This window comes from Camelus bactrianus, chromosome 32 (genome assembly GCF_048773025.1).
Source record: "Camelus bactrianus isolate YW-2024 breed Bactrian camel chromosome 32, ASM4877302v1, whole genome shotgun sequence".
Taxonomy (NCBI): domain Eukaryota; kingdom Metazoa; phylum Chordata; class Mammalia; order Artiodactyla; family Camelidae; genus Camelus; species Camelus bactrianus.
In genome coordinates this window covers 7,428,003-7,441,581 of record NC_133570.1, presented here as the reverse complement: position 1 = coordinate 7,441,581, position 13,579 = coordinate 7,428,003, and the positions used below count along the sequence as shown (strand labels likewise).

General features: G+C 48.6%; 1 protein-coding gene across 20 annotated transcripts in view; it reads right to left on the bottom strand.

Moving 5' to 3' along the window:
* The window catches only part of CCDC63 (coiled-coil domain containing 63), an 86,959-nt gene extending 74,031 nt beyond the window's left edge, over positions 1–12,928 (bottom strand). For 3 of the 20 annotated variants that reach the window (XM_074356283.1, XM_074356287.1, XM_074356288.1), the window contains exons 1-3: positions 12,549–12,899; positions 5,507–5,598; positions 75–132 (exon numbers count right to left, since the gene is read on the bottom strand). The gene's annotated coding sequence lies outside the window, so the exon portion shown is untranslated. The other 17 variants (XM_074356290.1, XM_074356291.1, XM_074356286.1 and 14 more) reach the window with 13 other exon arrangements.
* Between the last annotated feature and the right edge of the window lie 651 nt (positions 12,929–13,579).

Genomic DNA, 13,579 nt, shown 5'->3' with positions numbered 1-13,579 from the left:
GTCTCCTCTCTCATTCACTGGCATCTCCTCCCCACTGTCTTCTTACTCCCCCTCTCACACTCACGCGTACTTACAGCAACTGCTGGGCACACACTTTACACGCACTGACTAAGGAACCCAATTCCTCCTGCTCTGCAAAAAAGAGAAATAACTTGAGACAGCTACCCACCAGTGCAGGGGAATTTGTCCATCAATTTTCTTTAGGAGCACCCACCCCCACCCTCTGTGAGCATGACATGGGGCACCCCTCTCTGACCCAGGTCACCTGTCACTCCTGGCGTGAGCATTTTTCACCGACCTTACCAAGTTTGATCATTTAAAGATAAACATTTTTTATATATATATACAAAGGGCACTGAAACACAAGCTGACCATTTCCCCTGGGGCTAAACTCAAGAAGCAGCCACACAGCTGAAGGGAAATGACTAGGAGTACTGGTTTTCCAGGGTAATTTTGATGCCCATGATTTTCACCTTACCTCCATCCCCTTGAGTGAATTGTGCCTCAGCCTTACTAAGATCTCCATTCTCTCATCCCTAAACTCTTGGGACAAGATACGTTTTAGAACTTACTGTATTTTTTGGTTTCAGAAAGCTAATATGGTGCACAAGGAAGCATGTTGCCCCTGCTGGCAACCATGAGGGAAGTTAGTGTGATGGTATATTTTACATGTGGGATTTGGGCAACATGTCAAAACCAAACACATTTCTGCAAAGAAACATGATTATTAATGAAAAGTAGAATAAATAAAGATCATTAGCAGCCTCATGTCAAGCCTTGATGATTCACAAAAAGTGTTTTGGGACAAGTGTTACCATCCTTATTTTACAGATGAGGAAACAGGCTTGGAGAAACAGTGACTTTTGCAGTAAGTGGGGGAGCCAGGATTTGAACCCAGGATTTGGCTGTCTGTCTCTAGAGACCCATGCTTTACCGCAGTCCTGAGTAAAACCACAGCTCCAAACCTGAGAAGTTCTTCTGGAAGTTGATATGTACCAACTCTCTGATATTTAAAAGGCTGTTGTAGCCCTCAGCTCCATATATAGCCCAGTGACTCATACATTTCAAGTGTCAACCACTGAAAAATGATTAAGTTCAATTAGGTTCAGGACTTGTTAAAAATAGGCTTTCGTCAGAAGAATTTACTCTCTCTGCCTTTATGGGCACAGATCTCAGCAGCCCCCATGCAGGGAAGTGCAAGGCTTTCTAAATTAGAACATGCCAGAATCAATTCTGCTAAAGAGATCTTCAGCTTCATCAGCAAGGCTTGGAGCAGAGTGAGATGCCAGCTTGCCAAAACGATGAGCCAGTGGTGAGAAATGTTGGCAACAGCAGAGTCTACAGAATGGAGGAGGAAATTAGACTCAGGCTGCAGAGGGGCTGGGCAAAGGCATTTGGCCACAGACCAAGAAGCTGATTGTCCCAGTGTCTTCTTGACAATAAGGATCAGAAAGCCATCCAAAAAAACTCAAAATGATTTTTTTTTTTTTTTTTTTTTTGCTCTCCAGCATCTGTTCCCCCTTCCCTCTTCCTAGCAGATTCCAACTTGTTCAGGTAACCATCCCTCTGCCATCCAGCCTAGCTCGCCAGAAGAAACTGATTTTCACACACATCTCCAAGACAGACCTCAGTTACCCTCAGCCCATCACAGTCTTCCCATCCTCCTTGCCAATGACTGGATCCAGAACCTAATTTTAAGCCAATCTGTGCGTAGCATTCTCATGGAGACTGCAACTGGTCCAGAAACAGGCACATAAACTGACAGTGGCCTAATCAGACAGAAAGGAAGGATTTAAAGTCCAGGGTTGGAGGGGAGATGCTTTTTTCTAGCTCCATGGATGGCAACAAGGAAGTATGTCACCTTGTTGTTGCTGGCAGCCCTCCTGTAACCATAAGGGAAGGCAGTGTGAGATCAAAGCCAACACATTATGGAAGGAAGAGCCTACAGAGAATTGTAGAACAGTATAGATGGAACTCTGATCATACCATACCTGAAATCCTCCATGGGGCTGCACTTCTTATTAAAGGAATTAATACATTTTCTTATTGTTTAAGCCAATCTGGATTACAATTTCTATGACTTGCCACCAAGAGCATGCTAAATTATATGACTATCATGCTTGTTGCAAGTAAGCTGGAGGCAGATCCCCATGAGGAACAAGAACCAAGAACCAGAAAACTGTCAGAAATTAAGGCAGCTCCTCTCTCTGGAATCACCTGGTCTCTCAACCTGGCCTCTTATTTTTAAAGACAAATTTCTCTTCCCCTCAGCTTGCTTCTTATGAATTCCCATTTTGAAGCCCAGAAAGTAATCGATGTCTTCTTAACCTCAGCTTCCTAGGAAAGAGAATCCAATTTGGCCAGTCTAGGTTTGATGTCCACTGTTGGGCCAGCGGGCCATTATCAGGTGGCACAATAGCACCTCCACAGGGACTTTGAACATAATTCTCAAAAAAAAAAAAAAGGGTGGGGCACAGTCATATAATGGAAAGAACACTGGACAAGGTGTTAGGATATCCAGGTTCCAGTCCTGGCTCTGCCTCTGATTTGCTGTGTGCTCTTAGGAAAGTCAGTTGACTTCTCTGAGCCTTAATTTCTTCAGGCTGCCAGGGCCAAATTGTGAGCTTTAAAGCTTGAAAGGATTGTAAAATATTTCATCCCACCTCTGGCATTGAAAATAAAAACAGTACTAATCCATAAGATAAGGGCCGGGCAGTCTGACAGGATTTTGCCATGATGCTTTTTTAAATGAAATAACAAATCATTTTGGAAAAACAATACTTTGGGGTGTCCCTACTTTACTGGTGCCCTCGGTACTGTCTTCTTTTGTCTGGGTAACTCGGTAGAGGCTACCTGCTCCAGCCCTGTTCCATCTCTTTCAGCCCTGATCTCTGTGTTGGTAGCACGTGGTGTTACCCAACCCTCCCTTCTGCAATGGCTGATTGGATGAGATTAGAACTCCTCACCCAGGTTAGACTAATCAGAGCTTCTTTCCCAGGCAACAGAATTTGGACACAAAATTCCCTGGGAAACAAAAGACTGTTAGGTGTTGGGTGCCAGAGCCAAGAAATTGTGTTAAGTCAGGGCTGGGCAGCCATTTTTCACCAAGTATATGGACTGCTCAAAGCCCTTCCCTCACGCCTTCCTTACTAATAAAATCCTGGGTTGTGTTCCAGAATTGAGTGGAGAACACTGAACCTCACAGAAACCGAGCCCAATCCGAGGTCTTAGGGTGGCCAATGAGATGAGAGGGGAAGTCCTCTGGGGGATTCAAGGACAGAGATGCTGGCTGAATGGTCAATGCACAGAGTCCCTGGTGTAAGCTGAAGTGCCTGGGCCCGGGGAGCCAGGGGATCTGAGTTCTAGTTCCTGTTGCACAGACGCAAACCCACCCAAGAATCCGTGGACTGCCTAACTGCCTGCAATGATCTTGGTATCTGCCTAAACCAGTGTCTGTCGTTTGCAATCAAAAACTGTCCTATACAAAAGAGCGAGCATTGCTGGTATTCAGAGTTTCGGATTCCTCCCTGATAGGATCCAGAAGTGCCCTTCTCCTGGCCTCCCTTCCCCTGAAGCCAGAGTCACCGATTAGAATCTCAGTGGCAGACTTCTGAGATAAGGAGTGACAAGGAATCTGTACATCCTTCAGAAAGGAATGCAGCCTCACACAGCAAGAGCTATAAATATGTTTATCCGCCTCAACCCAGGAAACCTAAATCTGGAGATTCAGCCTAAGAAAACAAGTCAATAGCAAAAAAAAAAAAAAAAGTCCATAGACACAGAGATGCCCACTGTAACATTACCTCTACAGGAGAATGAACCTGTGCTACTGGGAGTCAGAATCCAGGTTCTCTGGTGGAGGGGAGGGAGCAAAATTGGAGCAGGGAATCAGGGGGCTTCCAGGGTGCTGAGGAAGCTCCGTTTCTTGATCTAGTTACATGGATGAGCTCACTTGTGAAAATTCATCAAGCTGTGCACTGCTGACACATACACTGTACATATGTATACTGCACTGCAATAAAACAGTTCTCTACAAAGAAGAATAAGAGAAGGATTTTTAAAGTAAATTGTGGCAGATCTATGAATGGAACATTTTGGAGTACTGAAAAACAGTTATAAAAGAAAACCACATCTTTTGGGCATATGCATAGTATTACTCATTCTCCAGCCTCCCCTGTGTCTCCAGAAGTGGACAGTATGGCCCACATCACCCCTTGCCCTCTGGCTTCTGACTGGGTGTAGCCAATGAGAGGGACCAGCAGGAGACAGAAGGCAGGGGGAGAGGGAGGTGGGGCATTTCTTTCAAACTCTCCTGGCTTCGGCTTCCCGGCTCTGGCGGTGGCTGCGCACGTCCCCGGCCCCAGGCTCTGTCTGGACGCCTCTCCCCAGCTCCTGCCCTCGCGGGGCTTCAGGCACACCAGCTCCTTCCTCAGCCTCTTCTTGCCTTTACTGTGGTAATGGCTTCCCTCAGTGCTAATCTCTCTGCGTCACAGCCTCCCTTCTCTGATCCCCTGACCCTGCCCACACTCTGACAGCAGTCCCTTCTTTACAGTCCCGTGAGCCATCTGAACCGGATTCTGCTGTCTTCTGGGGCCCTGACTGTCGCAGCCCCTCCCCCACCTTCCCCTGTGACAATCAAGTGACCTTCCCAGATTCAGTGCTGCAGAGTCCGTGCCCTCTGGAAGGGATGGGAACCAGCCTGGGAGTGAAGCCAGCATTCATTTCAATTTGGCACCAGGAGCGGTGCCAAATGCTTCCATCTTTTTGAACAAGTGAATGGGGCCTCCCTCCCCCACAACGTCCCCACAAGCGCTGTCTCCCTCTCCCTGGCAGGGTCCCAACAGGCAAAGAACAGGTAGAGCGAGCTGAGCTGGGAGAGAGCTGAGAGGGAAGAGAAGACTCCTCCTGAGGTGTATGCACCTGCTGGGCCACTCTGGGCTGCTCTGAGGAACAACGGTCTCCTCTTCACGGGGAAACTGAGGCTGCAAGTGGCAGACGTTGCCATTTGCCTCCCCAATATCTACTCTCTCCTCCCCTCCTTTTCTTCCTTTTATTGGGGGTAACAGCTCCCCGTGAACTGGAGCTGGCCTTGTGACTTGCTTTGACCCACAGAATGCTGCAGAAGTGACGCTGTACCAGTTCCAGGGGTAGGACTGAAGAAGGCCTGGCAGCCTCCACTTTGGCCCTGGAAGTCAGCCACGGTGAAAGTCATTTGAATTCTCAGAGACCACCATGCTGTGAGGAAGCCCAGGCTGGCCATGTGAAGAGGCCACAAGGAAGGGCACCAAGGCCCTAAATGTGGGAATGACGCTTTCTTGGACCTTCCAGCCCAGCCCAGCTGCCAGCTGAAGGCAGTTCAGTGGATTGGTCCCAGCCAACGTCATGTGGGACAGAAAAGCCATCCAGCAGTACTCATGTCAACCACAGAAGCGTAAGAAACAATACCTTGTTTTAAGCCACTAAGTTTTGGCAGGCTTGGTAACACAGAAATAGATAACTGAAGTACCTTTCCTCTTGCTGGGATGCTGTCGTGCGGGCCTTTGATGCCGGGAGCTGAGTCAGCTTCCTGGGACTACGTGGAAAGACATCACCAACATGCTGAGCAGAAAAAAAGGCAAAAGACAGAAAAAGTCTGGGTCTTGGATGATACTGTTGAGTTGACAAACTGAAGCTGGAAGTTTCCTCCTCAAGACTTCTTGTTAGGTCAAGACTGAACAGAACATCTTATTTCTTAAGTCTCTATTAATCAGTTCTTTTGTTACTGGCTGCTGAACTCACTCTAACTGATACAATAGATTGGTTGCAAATATCCAGCAATATGGTACTTGCAGGGCACTGTGGTAAGCATGTCTTTTTATTCTGATGCGTTGTTTGACATCTTGGAGCCCTGCTGACATTGGGAGGACTGCCTCTCCCAAGGTCAGCTAATTCCTAGAGAGAGCAGACAGCTCATCTGGGAGTGAAACTTTTACCTGCAAACCAACCAATCCAAAGTCCACACCCCCAACCACCTCCTTTATCAAGCTCTTAGCTCCAGGCTGATGTCCCTCTGCCCTAATCACCCCAGGGCAAGGTACCAGACAACTGGGGAAGGAACTCACACCCCCAGAGCCTGGTGGAATTAATCAAATGAGCTAATTCTAAACCTCAGACTGCTTACCCTGCCTTGCCCGTTCCTTCCTGCAGAAACCATAGTACAGCCTCCTGCCCACCTCTCCCCCCACCCCCGCCTCCTAGCTGACCCTGGTGCATCCCCATATGTGGCCCTCCCCACAGTGAAATAATAGAAGTGTATATTGGTCTCCAGTCCCCCCCACCCACCCCAGTTCCTAGCACAGAGTTCCTAAAACCCTTGGAATTTCCTAAGTGATAAGAGCACTGGGAGCATCTTCTGTCCTAACGTTTGATCTTCAATCCCAGTTCCTGACACAGAGTTCCTAAATCCTTTGGAATTTCCTGGATGATAGGACTCTTTTGCTCTAATGAGGTGACTCATGGTAGGCTCTTGGATGGGGTCTGGTCACCAGAAAAACCCTAAGCCATGATCAGAAGCTTGGAATTTTCAGCCTCACCTCCCATTCTCCGGAGGGAGTGGGGCTGAAGATGGCCTTAACGATCAGTCATGCCTCTGTGAGGAAGCCTCCATAAAAATCCCCCAAAGTATGGGTTCTGAAGAGCTTCCTGGTTGAATACATGGAGGTGAGGGAGGGTGACCCACTCAGAGAGGGCGCGGAGTGCTGTGCCCCTCCCCTCACACCTTGCTCTCTGCGTCTCCTCCATCTGGATGTTCCTGAGTCAGATCCTTTATTATATAATAAACTGGTAAATGTAAGTCAGTGTTTCTCTGAGTTCTGTGAGCTGTTCTAGCAAATAATCGAATCCAAGGGGGAGGCAGCCATGGGAATCTCTGATTTATAGCCAAGTTGGAGAGAAGCTGTAGGTAACCTGGGGACCTATGACTCAGCGATTGGCATCTGAAGCGGGGGTGGGGGGGGGAGCAGTCTCATGGGACTGAATGCTTAACCTGTGGTATGTGGGGCTGATTCCAGGAAGAGAGAATCAGAATTAAGTTACATTGTAGGACACCCAGCTGGCATCAGAGAGGATTGCTTGGTATGGGAAAACCCCCACACGACTGGTGATATTGTGACAGTGTGAGAGTAAAGGAGGAACACAGGAGAAGTGAGTCTTCCCTGAACACTCCTGTCTGTGGTGCCACCTGTTTCTGGGGATCTGAGAGTAGAAACGTCTCGCTTCATGGCAGTCAGTTCCGGGTCTGTGTGTCTCACCACATCTGGCTGAAACAAGTCCCAGGTACCCTTGAAACAGTCACCTAGTCTGGTGCCTGGTGCCTGGTGCCTGGGGTGCCTGAGGGCATCAGCCAACCAGTCATCACTAATATTGTGCAGAAGACACAAAAGACACAGCTCAGACCTCTAAGGGCTTATATTCTAACTGGGGGATCCCCATATCTGCTGGGACAAGACTCAAGTGGCTACTGTCCCAAGCACAGACCAGGGTCCCCTGAATGTTGAGTCGGGGCAGAGCCCTGGGAGAGCTCAGGCTCCCAGGCTCCCAAATCCTGGGCACCACCTCCCTTCCTTGGACCGTTCTGAGCCAGACTAGGGCTGAGCAAGGGGCAGTTTGAGGCTGCTGGAAGGTGAAAAGAGTTGGACTGGCCAGACTGGAGTGGGCTCCCGAGGGCAGATCCTCGGAGAGTTTTCTGGACTGCTGAGCCCCAGATCTGGGCTGCCCTTCAGAGAAGCTGCAACCTTGAGTGGGAGGCGGGGTTTGTCAGTTAAAGGGGCTGAGCCTGTTTAAATACCTGCTTTTCCTTGTCTCCCCTCCCTCAGGTTTCTGGAATGGGAGCAAGAAGGGACACCCCACAGATTATAGAGGTGAAGAATTTGGGCTTCAGTCTGACACACTCGGGTGCAAATCTCAGCTTCACCTCTCACAGCTCTGTACCCTGAGGCAAGTCACGTCCCCTTTCTGAGCCTCAGTTTCTCTTCTGAGAAACAGGGGTAATAACTACCTACCTCGTGGACTATCTGCAAATCAGCGCGTAGACTAGCACATGTAAATGTGTAATAACTTTCTGGTTATTATTTAGGAAAATCTAATTAGGGACCTGATTAGGATTTGACTGTCAGGAGGGAGAGCTGAGTTTCATTTCTGCGTCTTTCCAAGGACTCACTAGAAGATAGTACTATTGGTCATAAATATTCACTGCTCATCCCATGTTGAACTCAGATGTGGTCACATGACTACCGTGGCCAATGAAATGTGGACAGAAGAGATGTATCATTTCCGGGCAGAAGCTTTAAGAGCTAGTCTGTGGTCCACCAGGCTCTCTCCCCTGTGCCACAATGCCTGGCAATTTCCAGGTAGGCTGCTCCCTCCCTTGGGTCTCAGAATGAGCTCAGCTCCATCGTGGACATGGAGTGTATGGGTCAGGTTGGCTGACATGAAAACAGAAACCACAGCAGTCATTTTAACAGAACTAGAATGGATGTTGGAGGGCTGAAAAGCGAAGGAGAGAAACGAGACAACTCAGAGACGCTCAGGAAGCAGCAACTGTCCCCAGGGCCGGTGGACAAAGGATGAAGGTTGGAGTGTCAGAACCCAGATCCTTGGAGAAGAAGGGCCTTGGAGCTGGGACTCCAACCTCTGAGTGGGGAGTGCTCAGCACTTGTGGGGACACAAGGAGGCTGGTTCCAGGGGTGTGTGTAAAAAGCCCAGAGACTGGCACCAGTGTCTACTGCCAGGATGCAGAAGTGTTGCTTGGGTGACCTTCACCTGAACAGAAAACAAAAGGAAGGAAGAATTAAGACCTTTCTCTTTCCTCCAGCCTGCCCCCTATTGGCAGAGGCTAACAGGAGCAGCTGACAAAGGAGGCATGTGGCTGGCAGGGTCCCAGCCCCAGCATCACAGAGCAGAGTACAGAAGGGTAGCTTTGGAGCTGGGAGACAGCAGCTTATTAACTAGCACATGGAGTGAGAGTAAGAAATAAACATTTGTTTTAAGCTGTTGAGGTACTGGGACTATTTGTTACTTAGCATAGCCTAGTCCATCCTGACTATCCTGCAGCTTAGCCCCAAGCCTGAATCCTAAGTCCCTTCCAAATACAATGTGGGTCTTTCCTTCTTACTTCTTTACCTCCTTACCTGTCTTGTATCAAATGTCTTCCCTTTCTAAGAGGTTCTAGAAGCCTCTAAACCCCTAAACATTAATCCCCTTAGAGAGGCAGAACTCCTAGTCCTTGGCAAAAGGAAGAAAGAGAGGTGAAGAAACTTGTTCAAGGTCACACAGTGCATTACCTGTACAACTCAGATTTGACCTCAGGATTCCTTACTCCCAAACCTGGTTGGTTGCCTTGGGGAAATTGCTGTTAAAAACAATAACAATAATAACAGATACCCAGACCCCAAGCCAGGAGATTCAGGAAGTCTGAGGATGTCTAACAACAGTGATAATGTGAAAACATCTATCGAGCACTTTCTTCACACCAGGCACGGTTTTAAGTACCTTACGTACATGACTTCATTTAATCCTCATAACAAACCTATGAAGTCTGTGTTATTCTTTGCCCATTCTACAGATGAAGAAACAGAGGCACTTCTCTACAACAAATGGGAAATTCAAGGTTGGGGAGTATCCGATTCTTTCAGGAATTGCAAATTATTTGGCCCACAGTGGCCAACAGTTAAAAATCAGGAACATTCATGCAAAAGGAAATAGAGTACAGTGCTTAAGAGCAGAATGCTGGAGCCAGACTGACCAGGTTTGAAACCAGGGTGATCAACAGTCCTCGTCCTCCCAGACTGAAGAGTTTCCTGGGGCATGAGACTTCCAGTGCTAAAACTAGAACGCTTGGTCACCCTATATTCCAGTTCTACTACTCACTAGTGTGTAACTCTAGGGCAAGTCATGTGACCCTCATACCTCAGTTTCCTCATCTGTAAAATGGGATAATAAGCCTCTACCTCACAACATTTACTCAGTACTTAAGGTGTTTCTAAATTGCCTAAGTGTTTGCTATTAATATGGTTATTGTTGGGGAGGGTACAGCGCAGTGGTAGAGTGTGTGCTTAGCATGCATGAGGTCCTGGGTTCAATCCCAAGTATCTCTATTTTAAAAAAAAAAAAGAAGAAAATATGATTATTAAAACTTGGATTTCCAAATTTACTTCCTTTGAAAGATTGGAAGACCTGACAATGAAGGACTTATATTCTTATTTATGTAGCAAACATTTATATATAGTGCTTTTTACTACATACCAGGAACTGTTTTAGGCATTTGCAAACATTTATTCATTCAGAACATCTCTATAAAGTGGGTTTTATTATTGTCCAGTTTTACAGATGAGGAAACTGAGGCACGGGGAGAGGAAGTGACTTGCTCAACATTACACAACAAGTAAGAGGCAGAGCTAGGATCCAAATCCAGCCTGTCTGGCTCTATTCAGCAACCATCAACTGGCACTGGATCTTAACTGGCCCCTTGGGAAGGGCATGAACTCCCTGAATTTTCTTTCTCCTTGATTTTTATCTCCATTACTCCCAGACCCCTTTGAGCTCCATGTTTTCTGTCCCCCACATCCCAGGGGGTCTCAACCGCAATGGTAGCTTTTCTAAATGATTCCAGGGAATGAGTCTGAGGTCACTAAGACCAGCTTTCATTTTCTGGGTCCCAGGCTTTCTCGAAAATCGTCCTCTCCTCCAAGAGATTTAGATTAATCCCCTAATCCAGTGGCTCAGGATCAGGCGGACAGTCAGGTCACCTGCTTCAGCCTAGCCAGACTGGATTACCGCCGTGACCCCAAAATTCACTCATGCACACCTGCTCCTGAGACGTTTGCTGATTAATAACAGCAGGGACTTTGTGGATGGCATGTCTTTCACCTCCTGGGAGCCTCTCTGGCTTGAACATGGAGGCTGTCTGATGTCGAGCTGTACATAAATATGCATCTCTGCACCCTTGGTCCCCATCCCCTCAGCTACCCACCCTGAATCTGCATCATCTGAGAGTTTCACCAGACTCCACAGAATTTAATGTCCCAGAAAATAAAAGCTGATAGAGTCAATGGTCATCCAATTAAAGAATTTGAGAGCTGCCAGAATGTTCAGAAATCATCCGGGTCAGGGTCATGTAATGAATGTCTGTCGAGTTTTCCTGCCCTCTTGTGCTAAGAGCATCCCAGTTTCCCCTTTGACGTTTATCCCTTGACCTTTCCCAGTCTGTGAGGTTTGCAGGGGGTACCCCCATGCTGCCTGGATGTAGGTGGCCTGGCCAATGGGAGCTGTATTCCTCTCCCTATAGCCTGGCTCTGTCTCAAGGCTACAGCTTTCTCCAGGTTCCAAAGCAGCCTTTCCCCTCACTCCTTCAGGCCCAGAGCTCCCTGCTCCTGCCAGTCCTAGGAGCGTCATCACCCGCTGCTTGTTCCCTTTTCCCAGCCCACAGCTGTGTTACAAGCCCTTCACTAATGCTCATCAGTTACCCCCACGTCCCCTGTGGGACCCTATTCAATTGACATCCCTGCAGATGGATTCACCAGCAGCCCTTTTGAGAGCTGAGCACCCCTCTAAACCCCTCAAATCTGTTTCCTCAGCCGCCTTCACCTCTTTGCCCCAGGCCCAAGGACTCACCTGCTTCCCTCTCATTGAAAATCCTACTGCCACGCTCTTTCTTTTAGGGTCACCCTCCTCACACTTAGTTTCAGAGTGGGTTTCAATCTCCCCGCAACCCTCACCCTTACGGCTCTGGGTAACTTTCACCATGAACGAGGCACTGTGCTCCGGATTTTCACACGCATGAAAATGAACTCATTTGCTACCTATCCCTGCAGAAAAATCCACATAGGGAAGTTACACAGCTTAAGCACTCTCCCAAAGTTCAAACCGTTTTTCCAGGCTTGGCAAATCGGTGGAAGGCAGGAGGTCATGGTGGTTACAGGCTTGGACTGTGGAGTCAGACAGACCTGAGCTCAAACCCTACCTCTGCCGTGTGCTAGCTGTGTGACTTGGGCAAATGACTCAACCTCTCTGGGCCTTGTTTCTTCATCCAGGCACACGGGACGTCACACACCGCCAGGAGGTAACCATTCACGCCGGCGCCCCTGGGGGCGCCATTTTCACAGGCTACGGAGTGGACGCCACCCCCGGCTTCCGGCAAGGACAACGCGGCCTCCAAGGGCTGCTGAGTCTGCGTTCACTGCGGCAGCGGCAAGCAGTCGGCAGTCAACCCAATAACCCTCCTCCGTTTCACAGGTCAGGGAACGGAGGTTCCGAGAGGTTGAATGGTCTGTCCCGAGTCACGCATTAAACGAGTGACTGAGTCAGGATTTGACTTCAGAGCGTCTTTTCTCCCAGAGCCCGCGCGCTCCGCATCCGCCGGCGCGTCTCGCCGGAGACCTCCCGCCGCGAGAGCCGCTACCCCGCGCGCCTCCGCAGCCACAGTCCGCCCCGTCTCCCTCGGGCACCCCTGCCGCCTCCAGGGAGCTTTCCCTGCGGTGCCAATGGTTGCCTCCCCTCTCTCCTTCCCTCACCGCGGCGTAGCTCCATGCAGACGCTCGCTTTGTTCTTAGTCGTCCCCGTCTGGCCACCTCAAAGGCCATTCCAAACGCCAGCTCGGGCGTCTCCAACTCTAGGCGCGGCAAACACTTGGTTCTTCGCGGGGAATCCTCTGGCAGACATTCCTAATCAATCCCGGCACACTTTCCCACAGACCGGGCTGCCGCAGTCCAGGCAGGCAGCCATTACTAATTGATTCAAGCCATCTGTCAAGAAAGAAAAAACAAACCGCATTTGCTATTCCTTCCAGAGATTATAATCTCCTTGAGAGCAGAAGTAGCGTTTTAATCTGCTCTGCTCACTTCCTGTCCCAAAATAGCAATAGGTTTTCATGTATTAAGAACTCAGGAAAGTTTTGTGGTTAAAAAATTTGGCTTTCTTTTCTACTAGTATGTGACTTTGGATGAGCCCTTCATCTAACATCAAACGGAAATGGAAGCTCAGAAAAACGAAGGGACTTGCCCAAGGTCACAGAGCTGGTAAGAAAGGCAACACACAGTTATGTCAAACAGAGACAACAACATCTTCGCTATATGTTATTAGAGACGTGGATCTACATGAAATTCTTAGCACACTGCTTGGCACCTGATATGAACTCAATAACGCCAGACTTCTTTTGTACCAAAGGGACTGGCTCTGTTCCCTGGCCCCAGCCTTACATAAAACTGTTCTCTGGGGCTCTCTGGCCAGAATCCTTCCTTGACAGGAGAACATAGAAGGCCCCAGAAACCCTTGGCTTAATCAACTTGTGAGAATGCACCCTCTGGAATACTGGGACAGAGTAATTGAGTACTTTCTGGAACCCTAGGCTGGATTCAGGAGCATGAGTTCATACTTCTGCCCAGTTTGCTCAGCAGAGAAGCCAAAATAAAAATACTGATCCCAAAATGTCCCTCTGTCTTCCCAGCTCCCTCCCCATGGCCCACAGCAAGCTGGTGGATAGTAAGGATCTTCCCAGCCTGTTGTGCAACCCTGGGCTGTCACACCACGGAAGCTGAGGGAAGGC